This window comes from Coenobita brevimanus, chromosome 110 (genome assembly GCF_032717465.1).
Source record: "Coenobita brevimanus isolate Jiangsu-jjx chromosome 110, ASM3271746v2, whole genome shotgun sequence".
In the NCBI taxonomy this organism is placed as follows: domain Eukaryota; kingdom Metazoa; phylum Arthropoda; class Malacostraca; order Decapoda; family Coenobitidae; genus Coenobita; species Coenobita brevimanus.
Window position 1 is genome coordinate 4307311 of NC_137063.1, and position 20386 is coordinate 4327696.

Consider the following 20386-nt stretch of genomic DNA (forward strand, 5'->3'; position numbering starts at 1 on the left):
GTGGCAGACTTGTTGCTACAGCTGTACCCCTCCCTCCAGTAACAGGTATTTGTTGCATCCTCTGATAGAATATATACTCGTCTGAATTATATTTATAGCATTCTTAAATTGTGTATTTATACCGTGAATAACATCAGCACATCGTGTATGTAAAATATACCTATAGAATAGTAAAGTGACCCCTTCCATAAATCATAGTTGCATGTCATAGTGCCATTAGTGTTATTAATATATCAATTAATTGTTACCCATTCAATCACTGAATCAAGAAGTAATAAATCGTCATACCACTGTACCCTATCAATGGATTTCTCTGCCCCGTTCTAGAATAACATTGGTGTGAGTGATACTGATTCACGTAAAGACCCCTTAAATTTAGCTTACCCAGACGCAACCAGTTAGTGCAAAACATTACTTCATCTGGGTGACGCTGATGACCTGCGCCGCTTGCACTGCCATCTAATAAATCGTACACAAGAACGTGATCTAAGAATTATTGCTGATATGCGTTTGACAATATATACGACGTACTGGACTTTTATATTACTGACCTACATAACTGTGTGCCAGGCAGTGCAAAGGTACGCCTCCAAGTATTTATGTAATTCACGTAGGTATAAAAGTTCCACATATTACTTGCTATTCCCCTTACGAATTAGGACTAACGGTGTAGACTGTAGAGTGTATTAATTGGCCGCAACACAGCGTGGGATACGACTGTCGAGGATGTACCGGTACTTCACTTTACAACTGCTAAAGATTGTCTATCCATCAGCATCCATCCAGATACTGTTGCACATCATCAGTTGACACCAGCGGACTATGGAATATGTTCACCCATTCCTCGAATCTTTTAGCGTTTGATGAGGACTACTGTATATGTAACGCAGGCAATTTGATGGCAACGACTAATTCTGTGAAAGTGGCACAAATGGTTGACGATCGTTCCCACTGATAGGATGTGTGTATGTCCATAGCATTTTATAATACAAAATATGTTAAGGCATGTAGTTATGTACGAATGATAGCACAGGGAAACTGTGATGAGGACATTAAATTACAGAGCAGCCCCTCTACCTCTACGAGCTTGGTCGTCTCCCTTGTCCCAGCGAATATGGCAAAGATAATCCATGTAAACTGTCTTTTATACACTCCTCACACTGATACCGTCCATACTGCACACATATATCAGTACTATTGGTTAACGTACGCCACAATGATCCCGAATTATTAGACACTGCACAAATGATGGCATCTATTCCTTCCACCCTGCAGGTCAGACTCCCGTGGAAAAGGACAGAGGTGAAATGGAGAAAACACGACATGGTCAAACTCATGAACAGAGATGGACAGCTACAGGTGCAGATAGCATCGCATGGTATGCTGATTAGGTAGTTGTGATGCGTTTTACAGAGTTTAATAATATAAAAGTTGTCTATATCAGTTTATGTGTATAGTCAGTAGAAAAGAATATAGGCACTACAACAATAACATTCACCCACGGTGTTAAGTATAATTATCAAACTGATTTATAATAAGATCTTACTACACAGGGACTTCCAGTAAATATGAATATGTTAGCGAAGAATAGGTATACGGTATGCGTGCATTATTCGAAGTAGAAAGGTTTTTATATGTGTAGGCAATTCTCTTGTGGTATTTTTACGTGATGTTTGGATTATAAGTATGTTATATACAGGTACTTGATGCCACAAGATTCTGACCCCAACATTCCTTACACATCGCATCAGTCGCAGGCATATGCTAAGTCCGTCTGTATCGTTGACACCTGGAAGTATAACCCATATCATATACCTTTTTGCCGCAGATGAAGACTTGTGTGATGGTATATTTCCCGAGGGAGAGCACGTGGGTGTCAATAGTCAATGTGTAGTAAAGGAGTACATCCACAGGTGCTGCAGTACATGGATTTCCACATTTGCACCGTTTGTAAAGACATTCTCATTTATAAGAATCTGATAGACCACACAAACTATGCTGTACCTTTAGACCGTCTTGTAGTGTCTCCTCCTGGATCTTGAGAAGCTTTATACCTCGTGCGTCCCATTGCTTAGTTACACGATCTTACATGTTGTTGATGCCTCTGTGATGAACTGAAATTCTAAATCATCTGTAGGACAAAAAAATTCCCCTCCCCATGATGACCCACTGATTTATTTTTTGTTGTCCTGCCTACGGGTGACTTTACACTCCCTCTTCTGTCTTTCATTCCTTCATTCTTTCCTCTTCCTTCTGCCTGTGGGTGACTCTACACTGAGTGACAAACCAAATGGTTTCCTGTACACCAGGAAACTATTTACTACGCTGGGTGGTAACCATATAACCAGATTTTGGCGCCTTGTGGTTTAGTGGGTAATTATTGTGCTCCAATCGGATTGAGCCGGTGAAGGTTTATATCCAAAGGGTGGTTGAGGTTTATTACTCACGTAATGCCACTCAGGGATGAGTGAGGTTGGTCACTTTCATCTTAAATGTCAGGACCAACTGCCTAGCCCCGGGCTCCTACGCTCCTCATGGGGCAACGTAGGATTGGATGATGGATGGATGGATGGACTGTCCTTAAATATGAACACTGCCCTAACATGTAATATATCGCATTTATCCTACCATACAACTGCAGTAAGGAAAGACACCATAAGTATTATTCAGTAGCACATACTAACTGCAACATTTATACAACTAAGACACTCAGATTTATAAAAGGATCATCGTGTCTTAGGATATCTGTTTTATAAGTACTTTACGATACTACACATTAACATTTGCAGTTTTGTTTTTTACATCAAATATTTGCACAATCATAACTTCATAAAGGGAAAATTTACCATATATTCGGGAAACCAAAGCTAAATATTGAAAGATTAATCAGGTGTTAAGGTACATAGAATATTCACTTTATATTCACCTGCTGCTGTGTTCTGTGTCATTCTGAAATTCCTTCAAGGTCTTCGTTTAATTTACTCTGTTCACACTTAAGTCCTACGAGTGCTGTTGATGTTCGACGAGTGCTATTGATGTCTTACAAGCGCTGTTGATGTCCTACGAGCGCTGTTGATGTCCCACGAGTGCTGTTATGTCCTACGAGCGCTGATGATGTCCTACGAGCGCTGTTGATGTTGCACTGTGGCACGTTTGACCCTTTATTGGAGCATCGCCACGAGAATATTTAATCAGGGATGGTGATACAAGAGCCTGATCCTTTCTAATACTTCCAGTAGCCTTCAAGATGGCTGGGAGATCATGTATGTCCCACAAATTCATGGAAAGCAAAACTCCAAGTGTTGCATGGGTTGTTGGTGCCATCATCCCCGTCGGTAGTGGCTTCTCGGATGCTCCTTAAGTGTAGTGTAACCGGTGGCAAACTCTTCCCATGCTACTGAAGGGCGTACTCCATCAGGAAGGGCTGTTGGCTGGATGCGACGGTGAGTGCCGAATACATAAAGTGCGACTGAAATAATTCACTAGGCTTTCCAGTCCCTCAAAATCAAGTATATTCTCCAGCAGTTAATCCATCTCATTAGCCACCTCGTCTGCAGGTAGAAAAGGGGGTCCATCCAACATTCCATTAAAATGTTTCACACGATCATCATTCCCTTACACAGAAGTCAGTCCTAAACTCCACACCTTTCTGCATGTAATTTGAGTCAGGTGGTAGAAATAGCCACGAGTTGCCACAATTGCTTCCAGGATTGTAGGAATACCATGGATTACTGGATGTTCAAAATCGGTAATCTCTGTGGTTGGACCTGGACTGAATCCCAGATATTAACATTTTTCACAGATTCTTCATACACTCTACAGACACCGTACACCGTTCATGGTAGATGGCTATGTTGTGTTCGGATGACATGAAATTGATGAAGCAGTTTAGTAGTTCTTGGTAAAGGCCCACTCATAAATCATACGATAGTGCATGATCAGTGTTACAATCCCTGGTTAGTTCCAAACACTACGAGTATATCTGCCTGTCTGTTGAGTCTGATCTACTGACATAAATGAGGAGATTCCTGTTTTTTTGGAGCTCCCGTAGTTTTCCTTTCGTCACTGTACTGTTTTTGCTCTAACTTGGCCTAATATTGCCGTCTCTTCACTATGAATGACAAGTTACAGGATGAGATTAACACAGCACTATGATGCTGGTCACGAAGATCTGCTGTGGAAGGAATGTAGAACCATAGCATTGTCATTTTCTGCCACTGAGCTACGTGAAATAAGCTATTGAAGGACGAAAACCTGGGCCAAGTTAGGGTAAAAAGAGTATAATATGCCTCAGTTCTCGTATGGATGCTGATTCTTGTGGCAATGCTCGTTTCTCTTGACGTAAAACCTCACACCTCACAGAATCAGGTCCACCAATGACACAGTGGATTTAAGTGGTTGTTGGCAAAATACAGCTATATATGCAGGTCTGACACCGTAGGCATCACACGTCTTTATGGTGCTCTTCACTTTAGCTGCCTTCACCTTCTTAGAATCCGTGGCTATATTAAGTCACAGAGAGTAGTTGCTTATCCTCAGAATCTGTATGAGCACAACCTTTGCAAGAGAGTGCTTTCCTCTGAGAACATTCCAAGGTATCTGTATACTCTTGGAACTCTTATTGGTGTGTTAAATAGCTTCCGTACAGAGTCTGAATTCTTCCTCATGGTTCTTTATGATCTCCATCGTGGGTGAGGTGACTTTATATTCTAAGTCACTCAGAGATACTATATAATCAGTTTTTAAAGATGTAGCAGCTTAAACACACCTGACTTGCCCTGCCCACCGGTGATCTGAAGTCGGGTCTAATTTAATCTCCGACTGGCAGTTGAAGTGCGATGTGACGCATGTTGACAGGTCACATGTTGGAGGAGCACTCGGTCAAATAATCTCCCGACATTTGGCGATTATTGAGTACAGTGTCACCTGGGTAATGTCAGACTGAACATGAAGGCAAATTATTTAATCTTTTTCTTTTCTCTGTATTTAAAAGATATAATATCTATACAAACAATCTTTAAGAAAAAGGAAAAAATAACACTTTTAATTATGTCTTTTGATGTTTTATCTTTTAATGATGTCAAAAAAATCTTCGAAAATAGTGCTTTTCAAAGTGTTTTTGTAATTCATCTCTAATGTACATAAATAAGAACCTTAAGAAACCACAATAATTAACCATAAAGACAGGTGCATTTGTCCTGGGGGCATTTCCTACGGTCTTTTTTCTCAAGGGGCTTTTGTACGAACCGTGCCGATCTTATACCCACTGTTATCATTGTAGAGCGGCTTTAAATGCGAAACAATTCTAGGAGCGACCCGGTCCGTCAGTCTCGCCTAAGGATTTTCACACGCGAGGTAGTTCACTCTAGAAAAGCCTTAAATGGTGTCTTACCTCCTTAAAGATTTTCATACGCAAATTGTTTCTTTCTGGTAAAGTCTCTTATGGTACTTCAGTTTAGCGAAACCCAACATGGCCTTTACATATCTAGTCCAACTGCATTTGTTGATAAAGGAAGGAGCACCACTGGAATCACTAAAGGTGTGGCAGAATGTAAGACCTTATAAACGGACCAAATAAACTCCATGTAATCGCTTTCATACACTAATTTATCCATCTTTCACTTGCTTAGGTTAGTAACACAACAAGCTCTCGAAGGGCTGGCTGGTTTTTTAATGTATGTAACTTCCCGTCCACATGTGTGTGGGGTAAGAGCTTTCGTTGCACCTGTTCCTTAGCGATTCATTTTGTTTATTATATCTTAACCTTTTCTTGTTGTTATTTTTTGTCCTCTTATCTTTCCAAGGTAAATCCCGAGAGAATGAAACCCCAAGTATGTTTAAAGATGATGCAGGACTGAGCTGGATATTGTTAAAAATTAGAGGGCACTCCTGTGGAAGATTTTGGCTGGTTGACAGATGTAAGAACTGAGTTTCTGAAGCATTAAAAACAACAAGATTACTTTTACCCCAGTCAGAGATATGAGCCAAGTCAGACATTAGGTGTGCCATAGCCTCATCCCTTGTTTGTTGAAGTAACTGCTGAGATGGACGCTGCGGGAACCGAATGGAAAGGTGAAGGGTGGAATCATCAGCGTATGAGTGGATTGGGTTAGATTTACAGCTTAGAAGGTCATAGATGAATAGAAGGAAGAGAATTGGTGATAGGACAGAACCCTGAGGTACACCACTATTGATAGCACTAGAACAACGGTGGCCGTCTACAACAGCGGCTACAGAATGACCAGAAAGGAAGCTAGAGATGATGGCACAGATAGGACAGAAACCGTAAGAGGGCAGTTTGGAAATTAAAGATTTATGCCAGACTCCATCGAAAGCCTTTGAGATATCAAGTGCAATGGCAAAGCTTTCGCCGAAGTCGCGAAAAGAGGATGACCGGGAGTCTGAAAGGTAGGTGAGAAGATCGCCAGTGGAGAGTCCCTGACGGAACCCATACTGACGATCTGAAAGAAGGTTGTGAAAGAAAAGGTGCTTCTTTGTTGTTGTTGTTGTTGTTGTTAAGAAGAGATTCAAAGACTTTAGAAAAACAAGATGTTAAAGCAATTGGGCGATAGTCAGAGGACTAGGAATGGTCACCCTCATCCATCAGAAACCACAGAGTTTACACCATCGTTGTCGGCAAAAAATAGCTCAGGTGGGCGATAACGTTAATTTTTTTTTTTAATTACAAAAAAATGCACGATAACGGAGTGAGTGAAGATTTTCATCTAGTAGTGATAAGAAAAACTGCCATAACCAAAAGAGTGATAACCAAGGGATCGCTGTAAATCATTTAGCAAGAGGGGTTACGAAATCTCCAATGCCTTATTAAATGACCTTAAAACTCGCTTTCAGATTAATTAGATCACCTGGCGTTACCTGCAAGCCTGGAACAGAAGAGTTATCGTGAGGTTTAGAGGGGTAACAAGAGTAAAGATTATCGTGTGGTATTTTTCCCAGTCGTGGCTCCCATAACTGACACCAGGGCTAATTAATGTTCCCAGGTGCAGACGTGTAATTGGCGTGGTATTTCCCCGATTATGGCGCCAAGAGGAATGGTGCGGCGAGGCGTGTGGAGATGAGGGGAGGAGTTTGAATATTTTGTGCGTGTTGTGCAGCGCTGCCGGGGGTACGAGCAACGACCATGGGGTGCGATTTTTACATTTCTATTTACAATTTATGTATTATATTGGGATTCTCTGATATATTTACAAGTGTTGGACATTTTTACGGGAGTTCTGAGATATAAAGTATTTACAATTGTTAGAGATTTTTATGGGAATTCTCTGACATATTTACAATTTTTTACATGTTTACAGGAATTCACGGATATATTTACAATTGCTAGACCTTTTTACGATCATTTTTAAAGATATTTTACAGTTCCCAGAGATATTTATGATTCTTATATATATATTTCTTTAGATTCTCAAATACATATAATTCTTGTATTTACCGGATTTTTCAGATGTATTTACAGTTCTGAGTCATTTACAATGTCATATTTACCGTGATTCTCAAATATTTACAATTCTCAGACATTTACAGTATTCTTCAAATATATTTGCAATTCTCAAACATTTACAGTATTTCGCATTTATATTTACAATTCTCAGATATTTACAGTAATTCTTATATGTATTTATACTTCTCGAACATTTACAGTAATTCTCGCATATATATTTATAATTCTCATTTACAGTAATTCTCATATATATATATATATATATATATATATATATATATATATATATATATATATATATATATATATATATATATTGGTAGAGAGGCGGCCTACAGTCCTGATGGACCCAGGTTCGAATCTCGGCTGGGGCAGGGAACAGTTTAAGGATTTGAATTTCATAAAAAGTAGACTTTCCTGATCTACAAGATGACTCGCCGACATGTCATAAATGTACCCCGGCTAATACCAGTACACTAATCCTGTATGAGACAGCCCTAGTATGTATTCAATATGGACGGTAGGTGTTAGCGCCGAAGCGGTGACATATGGAGGTGTGGGAGGATTACTGGGCCTTGGGATAGGCTACTGCCCCCGAGATATAGGCCCTGAAGCCTTTGCCCAGAGTCGGACGCATATATATATATATATATATATATATATATATATATATATATATATATATATATATATATATATATATATATATATATATATATATATATATATATATATATATATATATATATACTGTATATATTCAATTATCAGATATTCAAAGTAATTCTCATATACATTTACAGTTCTCAGACATATTTACAATTCTCAGACATTTACAGTTCTCAGACATACAATTCTCAGACATTTACAACTCTCAGACATATTAACAATTCTCAGAGATATTTACAATTCTCCAACATATTTACAATTCCCAGACATATTTACAATTCCCAGACTTATTTACAATTCTCAAACATATTTACAATTCTCAGACATACTGTATTTACAATTCTCAGACATATTTACAATTCTCAGACGTATTTACAAATCTCAGACATTTACAGTTTTCAGACATTTACAATTCTCAGACATATTTACAATTCTGACATTCACAATTCTCAGATATATTTACAATTCCCGGACATATTTACAATTCTCAAACATATTTACAATTCTCTGACATATATACATTTCTCAGACATATTTACAATTCTCAGACATATTTACAATTCTCAGACATATTTACAGTTCTCAGACATAATTACAAATCTCAGACATTTACAGTTTTCAGACATTTACAATTCTCAGACATTTACAATTCTGACATTCACAATTCTCAGACATATTTACAATTGCCAGACATATTTACAATTCTCAGACATATTTACAATTCTCAGACATATTTACAATTCTGACATATTTACAGTTCTCTGACATTTATACATTTCTCAGACATTCACAATTCTTAGACATATTTACAATTCTCATTCATTTACAATTCTCAAACATTTACAATTCCCCGACATATTTACAATTCTCAGATATTTACAGTTCCCAGACATTTACAATTTTCAGACATATTTACAATTCCCAGACATTTACAGTTCTCAGACATATTTACAATTATCAGACATTTACAATTCTCAGACATATTTACAATTCTCAGACATTTAAAATTCTCAGGCATTTACAATTCTCAGACATATTTACAATTTTGAGACATTTACAATTCTCAGACATTTATAATTATTCTCAGATGTTTAAAATTCTCAGATATTTATTGGGATTCACAGATATTACATAACTATAGTTTTCGTTTATCATGATGTTGTGTAGCTAATAATAATAATAATAATAATAATAATAATAATAATTAATCTCTGGGTGTATAAACCAAAGTGTATACTAATTTTACTAATACTAATACTAATAGTAAAATAAATAAATGCATAATCAATCAATCAATCAATCATTTCCTGTGGCACCCTCGGGGATGCATAGGGCCTCGATGAACTCACACCACCACATCCTATCTTGTGCTAACTCCTCAAGATCTCCCCAACACTCATCTCCAGCTTCCCGTCTCATTGTCCTCACCCACGTCTCTTTTGGCCTTCCTCTACCTCTCCTACCAAGTGCCACCCACCCTGGTGTACCTCGTACTATTCCCTGTCTCCTGTACACATGTCCTAGCCACTTCCATCGTGAGAATCTAACATATTCATCGATCGGCTGCACTCCCGTTATTTCTCTAATTCTACTATTTGGTATCCTTTCCCACCACTTAACTCCTAATATTCTTCTAAGTGCTTTATTTTCAAACACCAAGAATTTATTTTCCATAGTCACTGTGTTGTACCAAGACTCGTGTCCATAAATTAAGATACTCCTAACCATTACCTTATAAAGTTTGATTTTTGTATGCACAGAGAAATTGTTATTATTCCAAATATTTTTAAGCATTCCCATTGCCTGATTAGCCTTCTTTAACCTATCCTCGAATTCAAAGTTCAAAGAACCATCCTTGGCTAAATAAGTACCTAAATATTTAAACCTATCAACTTGCTTTACAACCATACCTCCAATTACACATTCCTGTGCATTTTCCATATTCATATTGATTATTTCAGTTTTTCCACAATTAATAACCAAACCCACCTTGCGACCTTCACTTACCAAACAGTCCAACACTCTCTGCATCTCTTCTGGCCCATCACAAATCAAAACTATATCATCTGCATAATCTAAATCCAAAAGTTTCCTGTTCTCTCCCCAAAGTATACCTGCACCGGTTTCTGTTCCAACGCGTTTCATAATGTAATCAATGACCAATATAAATAGTAAAGGCGATAGAACACCACCTTGAATTACTCCGGACTTGACTTCAAACGAATCACTCAGACAACCATCAACCATCACTTTACAAAATGTGTCCTCATGCATGTTCATAATGACCCTCACAAACTCCTCTGGTATTCCATAATGTCTCATGATCTTCCCCATAGTCTCTCTCGAAACACTATCAAAAGCCTTTTCAAAATCAACAAAACAAAGACTTAACGGTACTCTCATTTCATTAACTTGCTGCATCAAATGCCTAACTATAAAGATCTGATCATTGCAACCACGTCCCTTTCTAAAACCAGCCTGTTCATCCCTCAGAATACCCTCAACCACCGGCTCCAACCTATTTAACAACACTCTACTGAAAACTTTCAAAGCTATCGGTGACAAAGAGATTCCCCTCCAATTACCACATTCACTCAGGTCTCCCTTCTTCGGAACTTTAACAATTACACCATTCTTCCAAACTGATGGTAGTAACCCCGTCACCCATATCTTATTGAATAGCTTGGTCAAGATCATTATTAATCTATCCCCCTCCACTTTAAACATTTCCGGAAATAAACCATCCTCCCCTGGTGCCTTATTATTCTTTAACTGTTTTACTGCTTTCTCCACTTCTGCAAGCCTCAACTCTCCTGTTTCTATATTTAAATCTTCCTGAGCAGACGGTATATCCTCTTCTGGTGGTATTGGTCTATTAAGAACTGACTCAAAATGCTCTTTCCATCTATTTTTAATATCTCCATCTTTGGTCAATAAATTTCCTTCCCTGTCTCTAACTGGTATTTCCTTGCGTTTACCTGCATTACCACTCAGTTCTCTAATCGATTCATATGCTATTCTTTGACTCTGTCCATCATTTTTGTTTATTAAGATTTCAGTCTCTGCAACCTTTTCATCCACACATCTTCTTTTATCTCTCCTAGCTAACCTTCTTACTTCTGAATTCAAACTCCAGTACGCAGCTCTTGCTAATTCAATCTCTCGTTCATCAACGCATTGCATCTCTCCTCAATTTAGCCTCACCTCTCTTTTTTATCATATCCCACGTTTCCTCTGATATCCATTTCTTTCTCCTGAATCTATGTCTCCTTCCAATCGTACATTCAGCAGTCTCATGCAAAACTTTGTTCACATCCTCCCACATCTCATCTACACTTCTCTCCCCCTCTTCCAACGTTTCCAACACCAAAAACCTATTTCTGCATTCTAATCTGAATTCCTCCTTTTCTTCTCCTTCCCTTCTAAGCTTAACAATATCGTATCTACCAACACCAGATTTTTCCTTCTTCTGATTTTTAAGTTTAAACCTTATTTTTGCAATGCTGAGTTGATGGTCACTACCAATATCCGCTCCCCGTTTAACATGAACATCCAGCAGAGAACTTCTATGCCTCCTACTGATAGCAATGTGATCAATCTGATTTTTATATTTTCCACATGGCGACACCCAAGTTGTCTTGTGTATATTGCAATGCTGAAAGAGTGTGCCCCCGATGACTAAGTCATTTGCTAGACAGAAGCTTCCAAACCTCACTCCGTTTTCACTCATCCTACTACCAACTCCCATCTTACCCATACATGCCTCAAATCCCTCATTTGAACAGCCCATTACTGCATTAAAGTCTCCAACGCAGATCAAAACATCATGTCTAGGTACCCTTCCTACTCCTTCTTGCAACTTTTCATAAAATGTGTCTTTCCTTTCGTCGAGTGCATCATTAGTAGGTGCATAACACACAAACAGACTGATGTTGCCATGATTTGATTTAAACCGTGCGTATAACAATCGCTCATCTATAGGATCCCACTCACATAAAGCCTTATTTGCCTTACAACCCAGCAACAATCCTACTCCCTGATAATGCATTCCGTCCTGTCGACCAGATATCAATAAACGTATACCATCCTCCAAATCCAATTTATCGACTCCAGTCAATCTAGTTTCTGTCAGAGCACAAATATCAAGTCCATAATTTTGAAAAACCTTCACTAACTCATCGATTTTACCGTCATGATTTAGCATAAACAAATCAATAAATAAAACAAAATACAACCGCTGAATATATAAACCAAATTATATAGTCATTTCTAAGTTAACCTCAACGTAAACGACTGCATGACAACGAAATGAAAATTATATATATATATATATATATATATATATATATATATATATATATATATATATATATATAAAACTGCATGACTCTAGACCAGCCAAGTTTTAAAATTGGCTGACGGAGAACAAAGAGAATTATCTTTTATTTTTTATCATTATTAACCTAGATTTATTACCGGCAAAAATAAATAAATGAATAATAATAATAATAATAATAATAATAATAATAATAAACATAAAAGCTGAGGTCATCGAAGTTGCCCCATCTAGAAGTTAAGAGTAGTAGTGGCAGTAGTAGTAGCAGTAGTAAATACGAGCGAGCAAGCGCAGCGAGCGAAGCAAGCAAGCGTAGCAAAGAGATGTTTGCTCTACGTTCAGCTAAGAAATGAGTGGCCCGAAACGACCCTGCCCGAGCGCGATGTTTTTCAGAGGCTAATAACTTTTCTACTATGTGAGATAAAGTAGAGATTCTTTCAGCAGGTAGCAGCTACATTCAATACATTTTGTTTTTAGCTATATATTTACTCATGAGATCAAAGACAATCCCAGCTTTCCAAGGGAATGTACCGAGGGCTTCAACTGACATGCTCCAGTATGAAATCGAATTTAAAAAGATTTCCTGTCGTAACACTATGTTTTCTTGCTTGAATTCTGACAATTAAATATCGGATATGACGCTCATAATTTTACTTGAACGTTTTTTCTATGTTTAGGGGATGAAATTCACAAAGGTGTGTCTGTGAGAGAGAGAGAGAGAGAGAGAGAGAGAGAGAGAGAGAATGTGAGAAAGTAAATATTTTAGCTGTCATTCTCTCATTGTTTAACCACCTCACCAGAAATGTTGAAAGCTTACACCAAGATGAAATTAGGATGATAGGCATATATACAAACGCTCGCTCGCTCGCACGCGCTGACAAAGTTCACTTTACTGGTAGTAACAGTAGCAGCAGCAGCAGTAGTAGTGGTAGTAGTAGTAGTAGTAGTAGTAGTAGTGGTCGTAGTAGTAGTTTTTGTTGTAGCTCCAGGTTCATTCGATAAGTGAACCCAGTGGACTGCAGACTGAAGTTGCCCCCCTCCTGTGTGTGTGTGTGTGTGTGTGTGTGTGTGTGTGTGTGTGTGTATACCAAGCCAGGGACAAGGGGATTAAATCTGCCTGGGGAGGCTTGGGAAGGCTTCATCTTGGTGTGTGTGTGTGTGTGTGTGGACGGTACCAGGGTTAAAATCAAGAATCTGTCTATTATCACTATCTTGCACCAACCCCTCTGTTGTCACCAGCCCCTCTGCACCTCCACCCTAATGACAACACACGTCGCTTATTCTAAAGGCCAACAACTTCGTAAATTCGAGTCACAAAGAAAATACATATGCAGTGTTTGGATTTAAAGTTTTCTTAGCCCCTACATGCCACGGGTTTTCCGATGTCACCCATTCTTCCATACGGGGGATTTCCGTGATTTTGGAAAAAAAAAAAATTATTTCAAACCCTAATATCTGCCAAGCTATAACAGCTAGAGAGAAAATTAAAGATGCATAAGACTCAACAACTCTTCCTCTTCCAAATGAACGTATCCCCAGATCTCCAGGTGGTCCCGTCGATGAGTAAGTTGAAGATGACTGATTTTCCGTTTTTTGGCGGGCCGTTTCTGAGCTCGCACCATTGCCAGGGACCTTGGACTCACTGGCTAGCATTGGCAGCACTGACCGGAGTGGTGATTGGGTATTACCTACCCTATGGTTGTCACAGAAAACGGCTGTGGGTTCAAAGGGTGGCAGAAAGACACTTGTGGCTGTTCACGTCAACCGGTGTTGCTCCCTGCCCAAAATTATGATGGTTAAACACATCAACCTGCGCCTATGGGTTAAGACAACACTCTCCATATAATTCTAATTCCTTCCTTGATCCTTAATTGAATAAAATAAATTGGGGATAGAGAAATTATATGCAAATGTTTTATTGTCCTGAAAGAATATATTGTTAATAAAGGAGTGTGTGTGTGTTAGAGAGAGAGAGAGAGAGAGAGAGAGAGAGAGAGAGAGAGAGAGAGAGCCAATGTGTAGGCACAACGAACCTAACATGATCACCCTTTCGGGATACGGATATACAGTATATTCCCCCCCCCCCCCCACACACACACACTGGGTAGTCCATTCATTACGCATCCCAGTTTCCGTGTGTTGCGGGAACAGCTCAGTCACCGTTACCAGTGTCTACCCTGCACCATTTTCCATTTCCAATAATCCGTTTTCTTTCATTTTTATCGTTTGCTCTTTACGTCCACTGATTTTGGTTCCTCAATATTTTCGCGAAGCAGCCATAACATCAGAGCTCCTCATACCAGAACACCGAACCGTCCCTGCAGAACACGAGGCTGGAACGGTGCAATATCCGGACAACCCTCCACGTATCCACAGGTTTATCTGAAATAGCCACGACTGTGAAACAGAAATTAGTGACAGTTTTCCTGGGTCAAATTTGCCAGTTAGATTTTCATGAGGTTTGACGCCATGTTCCCCCCCCCCCTTTTTTTTTTTATAATGGCTAGGACGTTGCCCCTGGTTAGAGAACTTAGGTTTGGAGCGTGTAGCACTTTATGACCGGATGCGCTTCCTGATGTCTACCAATGACCCTTGGGTGAACTCGAACCTCCGACCCTTCGGCCAGAGCGGAACGCTCTAACCCACTGAGCCACGGCTGCTACTTTCATGCGGTAAATGTTGGCCAATAAATAGAGACTTTATTTTATTCTAAGCCTCTCCTGACGATTTTATTTATTGCCTCCTCCAAGGAGGTTATGTTTTCACCCCTGTCCATTCGTTTGTTGGTTGGTTGGATTGTGAGCAAAATTACACAAAAATTACTGGACGGATTTCCACGAAACTTGGTAGAAGAATGGGCCTTGGCCCAGAATAGACTCCATGAAATAAAGGTGTGGATCCAGGATATTTTTTTTTTTTACTTTCTTTAACATTGCGAGATAGGGCGTTTTTCGACATTTTCGTAAATTTTCCAGTGAATATTGCATAGATCTTGATAAAAAAAAAAAAAATCAAGCATATTTAGGATGTTGGTATCTACGAATGTGTACAGTTTGGCAGGGGTCCATATAAAAATCCGGATCTAGTAGATTTAAATATGCATTTACAGGTGGGTAGTCTTTTTGCGTGTTGGGCCTTGGCGGAAGTATGCGCTCTGCTGAGTGCCATTCCACTTTTATTAGAGATTTTTCGAAACGGATCAGATACGGCTTCAGAAATAAATAAGTAGATATGAACGGCCTTTCCTCAACTGAATACTGTCATTTGTAGGAAAATACAATATAAATACGATACACGTGACGTCACTCGGATTGAAGGGGCAGCCTTACACTAAGCAATAAGGAACCAGGAACAGTAGCTTGGTTTTAAGTTTCTACCTCCCCCCTCCCGTAAACCTCCGAGTTCCACCTGGCTGAGGTAATCATTAATATGCTAAAGCATTTTTTTTTTTTTTTTTTTATTGTTTGGAGACTTTAAAATTAGCTTCCAGTCTGGGAATATTGTGAATAATTTAGCTTTATATATTTATTGCTATTTTGAATTTGTGACAAAGTATTGTACAGATTACCACATTTTTTTTCTTTTTTTTGTGGCCATGCAGCTACAGAATCTCCAATATTTAAGGTACAACACTTGAAATAGCTTACATGTAGGCTATTCTCATAAATGCTAGCCAAATTTGTTTTGACACTGAACACGTAGTAATAACTATAAATTAGGAAAAAGTTATTTCATTAAACCTAACAGTATTGCTGAAAATAGCAAATAAACATAAACAGACAATTTTGAAATCGGGAAACTTATCCCTAAATGTTTTACGAGCAGGGATAGATATCGTAGAAAACTGTACACTTGGCTAATTATATTCATATTAAATACTTGCCTTTAACCTTCTACTAACATCTCATAACGATTACTTATGTGTTAGTCGCACTGGTATTCATGCCAGGACAGACAAACGTGGAAGTACAAAACTTTGCTCAACAGAGTGGCATGATGTCAGTATAGGCAAGTGCTAGAGAGCTTCATCTCGTAATTTTCAAATATTTCCTGACTTTTACAAACCTTATTATTTGTTTGCTCGTGCTTTTAAAATATATTCTTGCTCAGTCACTCATCCAATTACCTAAATTCATGCATGGATGATACAGTTGACGCTATAATGAATTGATGGAATTGAAAGCTGGCCTACCAGTATTGTCAATTGGGCTCTTTTGGCGCTAGATCTAGCAATTTTACTTAAAAATTTGCGCGAAAAATTTTAAATTTAACTCTGTATCTAGCAATTTCACTCTATAGCTAGCACTTACTGAAGTCCAGTTCAGTCTGAAAATGAACTGTTCACTTATAGCCTAGCACATTTTAAAGTTTAATTTAGCGCTTTTCAATATTTCTGTTTGACAACATTGCTACCAACATGGCAAGTGTTATTATGGCCGCCGCCGCATAAACAAGGAAGTGCTGTTGATACTGTGTTTATTTTTGTGTGTGTTGCGATATGCAAATTTTTTTTTGGATCTGAGTGTCACCCAAGAACTCTTCAATATCCCCTGCTCATCGTAGGGTAAGTGCACACCCTGGAAGCAATTGTCTGTTACGTAAATGACTAGAAATCAACGTTCATTCAAGCTTTCGTAGGCCTCACCAGTCTTTTGAAGTCCATTCATTCGCCATTAACGCCGTACCTGAATGCCATTAATTCTCATTCATAGCTCTTCAAGTTCGCTGACTTTTTTTTTTTTTTTTTCACCACGCCAGTCGAAACTAAGTTAACACGAACACAATTCTGGGGTTTTCATATGAAGATCAGAATTACGTCTCATTTTTAGTTCTTGATTAATTTTGAAACGTAATCCAGATATAGTTAAAAGTACAGTGTAGATAATTGTTTCTGTTTTAGTAACCTATCAAATTTCGTTAAATGAAGTTTCCAGCCATTGCATTTTCTGGGCACGGTCTAAAATCTCGAATGTCTTTTGTCCCGCATGTCCGTCGGGTAAGGAAGCTATGTGACACCTCTTCCTATGCGATTTATTTTGCTTATTACACCTTATTGTCCTCTTCTGTGATATGAAAAATATCCCTTAACCTTGCCATACTTTGCATAAATAACGTACAAAGGATTATTAATCAGCCATATTAAAAAATAAGTCACAAAGGAGGGGGTGATAGGAAGCCGCGCGCTTACAAATGAGGGAGGGAGGGAGGGGAGGATAATATACACTCCGAATTTCCTTCAACTCAAGTGTTCGCCCACTGCTGTTAAAATGAAGGATCAGTGTGCTAACCATATGAAGACAAATGATATGGCAAAATGTTTTCAGTTATTCTGTTCGTATTTTTCTTATTCTCTGCCTCTTTATGAGTTTAGGCGTTGTATGGTTTATTTATATATTTTTTGGTGAGGTGATAAAGCCAAAGATCATGGTTTTGTAATTAAGACGTCACAGATGCTTTTTTTTTGTGTGTGTGTGTAAAAAGGAATGTGATCATTCTACCAATATTTTTTTAAACCAATACTGACTCCCAGTTTACGGATCGGAATCTTCCCAGTTATGTTTACGGATCGGAATCTTCCCTGCTATGTTTACGGAATCTTAAAATCTGTGGTGAATAAAATAGAGTAAATAAAGACCTATGGATGGGTTAGATAGGAAGACATCATTTATTTTATTTATTATAGTGACGATAATGAAGGAGTAGAAGAAAACTGCCTGTGCAAAAATGTAATGGTTACGGCAAAAGGTGATTACAGTTTGACGGAAGCTTTGCAATATACTCGAAATTAGAGGGATTACACTGGAAATTACATGGATTACACTGGTGGATTACAAGTGGTTACGGAAATGTATGAGTATCTTGATTGTTCGTTAGTTGTACATCAGTTCTTAAGCTGAATACCTCAAAAACATTAATTTCAGGTACAAACTGTAATAATAATAATAGTAATAATAATAATAATAATAATAATTGTAGGTTATAATTACCTGTCACACGAAGTAATAAGTAACAAGAAAACATAATTTCTTCCTTTAGCAATTAACAAGTAAAGGTAAGTATAATTATCTCTCATGATAACATTTTGACTGCTGTTTATTCAGCTGAGGGAAATTATAGAAATTAGAGGGAAGTTTGAGAGGTTAGAGGGAATTTTTGGAAGAAGTTTTAGAAGTTAGAGGGAAAATAAAGCAATTGGAGGGAAATTTTAGAAGTTAGAGGGAAATTTTAGACGTTAGGAGATAAATTTTAGAAGTTAGAGGGAAATTTTAGAAGCTGGAGGGAAATTGTAGAAGTCAAAAAGAAAATTGTTGGAGTAAAAAGGAAAATCAAGAGGGAAATTCAAGAAAGGCAAAGCAGGAGAGACATTCAAGAAAGGAAAACAGTGACATGCAAGAAAGGAATATCAGGAGGGAAATTCAGAGGCCAAGAGGAAAACTGAGGCAGTGCTCAACCCTCTGACGGCTATAGTTCCCCTCAACTGAAGTAAATCGTCCGTATGGCTCTCAGTAACATCATTCAACTCCTTCAATCCGTGTAATTTAAAGTCCTAGAGCCATATAATTGTAAGTCCTAGAGCCATATAATTGTAAGTCCTAGAGCCATATAATTGCAAGTCCTAGAGCCATATAATTGTAAGTCCTAGAGCCATATAATTGTAAGTCCTAGAGCCTTGCAATTGCAAATCTTAGAGCCGTGCAGGTGCATGTCCCAGAGCCGAATAATTGAAAATCCCAGTCTTGTAAAATCCGGCAAAAATGCGTCATTGGAGCAAAGGGGTTAAAATGCCAGTCCTTAGGCTCGTTTTAGAAGTGGCTTTGGACATTCAGTAAGACCTTCTTTAGCGATTCATTCTGCACATTACTTCCCGATATCACTATCTCTTATTGTTTGGGACCTACGTCAATAGTGAAAGTAAATACATACAAGAGAATGTTAATGCGTACTATGCAAAATAAATCGCGGAGGAAGAGGTGCCACGTAGCTTCTTGTGCCACCTCAGATTCCATTTCTTAGGTCTGGAGGATGGAGTGCCTGCCGGGGTGGACGAGAAGCTCCAGCACGAAGGCTACCTCAGCCACACACATCCCTGAACGAGAAACGAATTAGACTTTTAACATTGTGACGCCTTGCTGTGGTTCTTACGTGGACAGAAGTTCGCCAAATATTTCATCTCTTTTACTTCTCAATTTCCTCTGCTGGGTAATAAACAAGGTGGGAGAGGCTTTGTATATTTAACCTGCCAAAGATGATTCTCTTTGATATGCTGAAGGAGGAAAGTGGCGGACATGCCCTAAATTGTTAAATAGACGCGACGGAACAGTAGGGCAACTTTTGTCCATAACTTTGTAAAAATTGAGATAGACGATGTAAACAGACTGACTCAGTTTATCGGTGTTAAACCATTGGAAAATATAGACCATGCGAAGTGTAAGAAGGATTATTTAAAACCAGGGATGGTGAATGTCTGATGAGATTTGTGTCTAAGTGTTTAGGCAAGATGTCTCAGGTAATAGATTCCAACAGCTTGTAAAGCATAGATGTTTAGCTACTTAGTAATTTCCAATATGAGATTTGTTTTCCTCCTCTCTTTCTCTTCCTCTTCTTCTTCCTCCTCCTCCTGTTCATTATTATATAATGGAAGTCAAGTATAATTATTCCCTTGTACAAAGGAAAAGGGGAAGAAGAAGTGTGTGGCAATCATAGGGGCATTTGTCTTCTTAGTATAATATGAAAAGTGTATGGTAGGATACTTATTGACAGAGTTAGGTAAATAACAGAGGAATTACTCGTAGTTGGAGAAGAACAGGGAGGCTTTAGGAAGGGAAGAGGTTGTGTAGATTAGATATTCATTCTTAGATCTTTAGTGAAAAAGTTTCTAGAGAAGGGAAGGAAGTTGTATGCGGCTTTCATGGATTTAG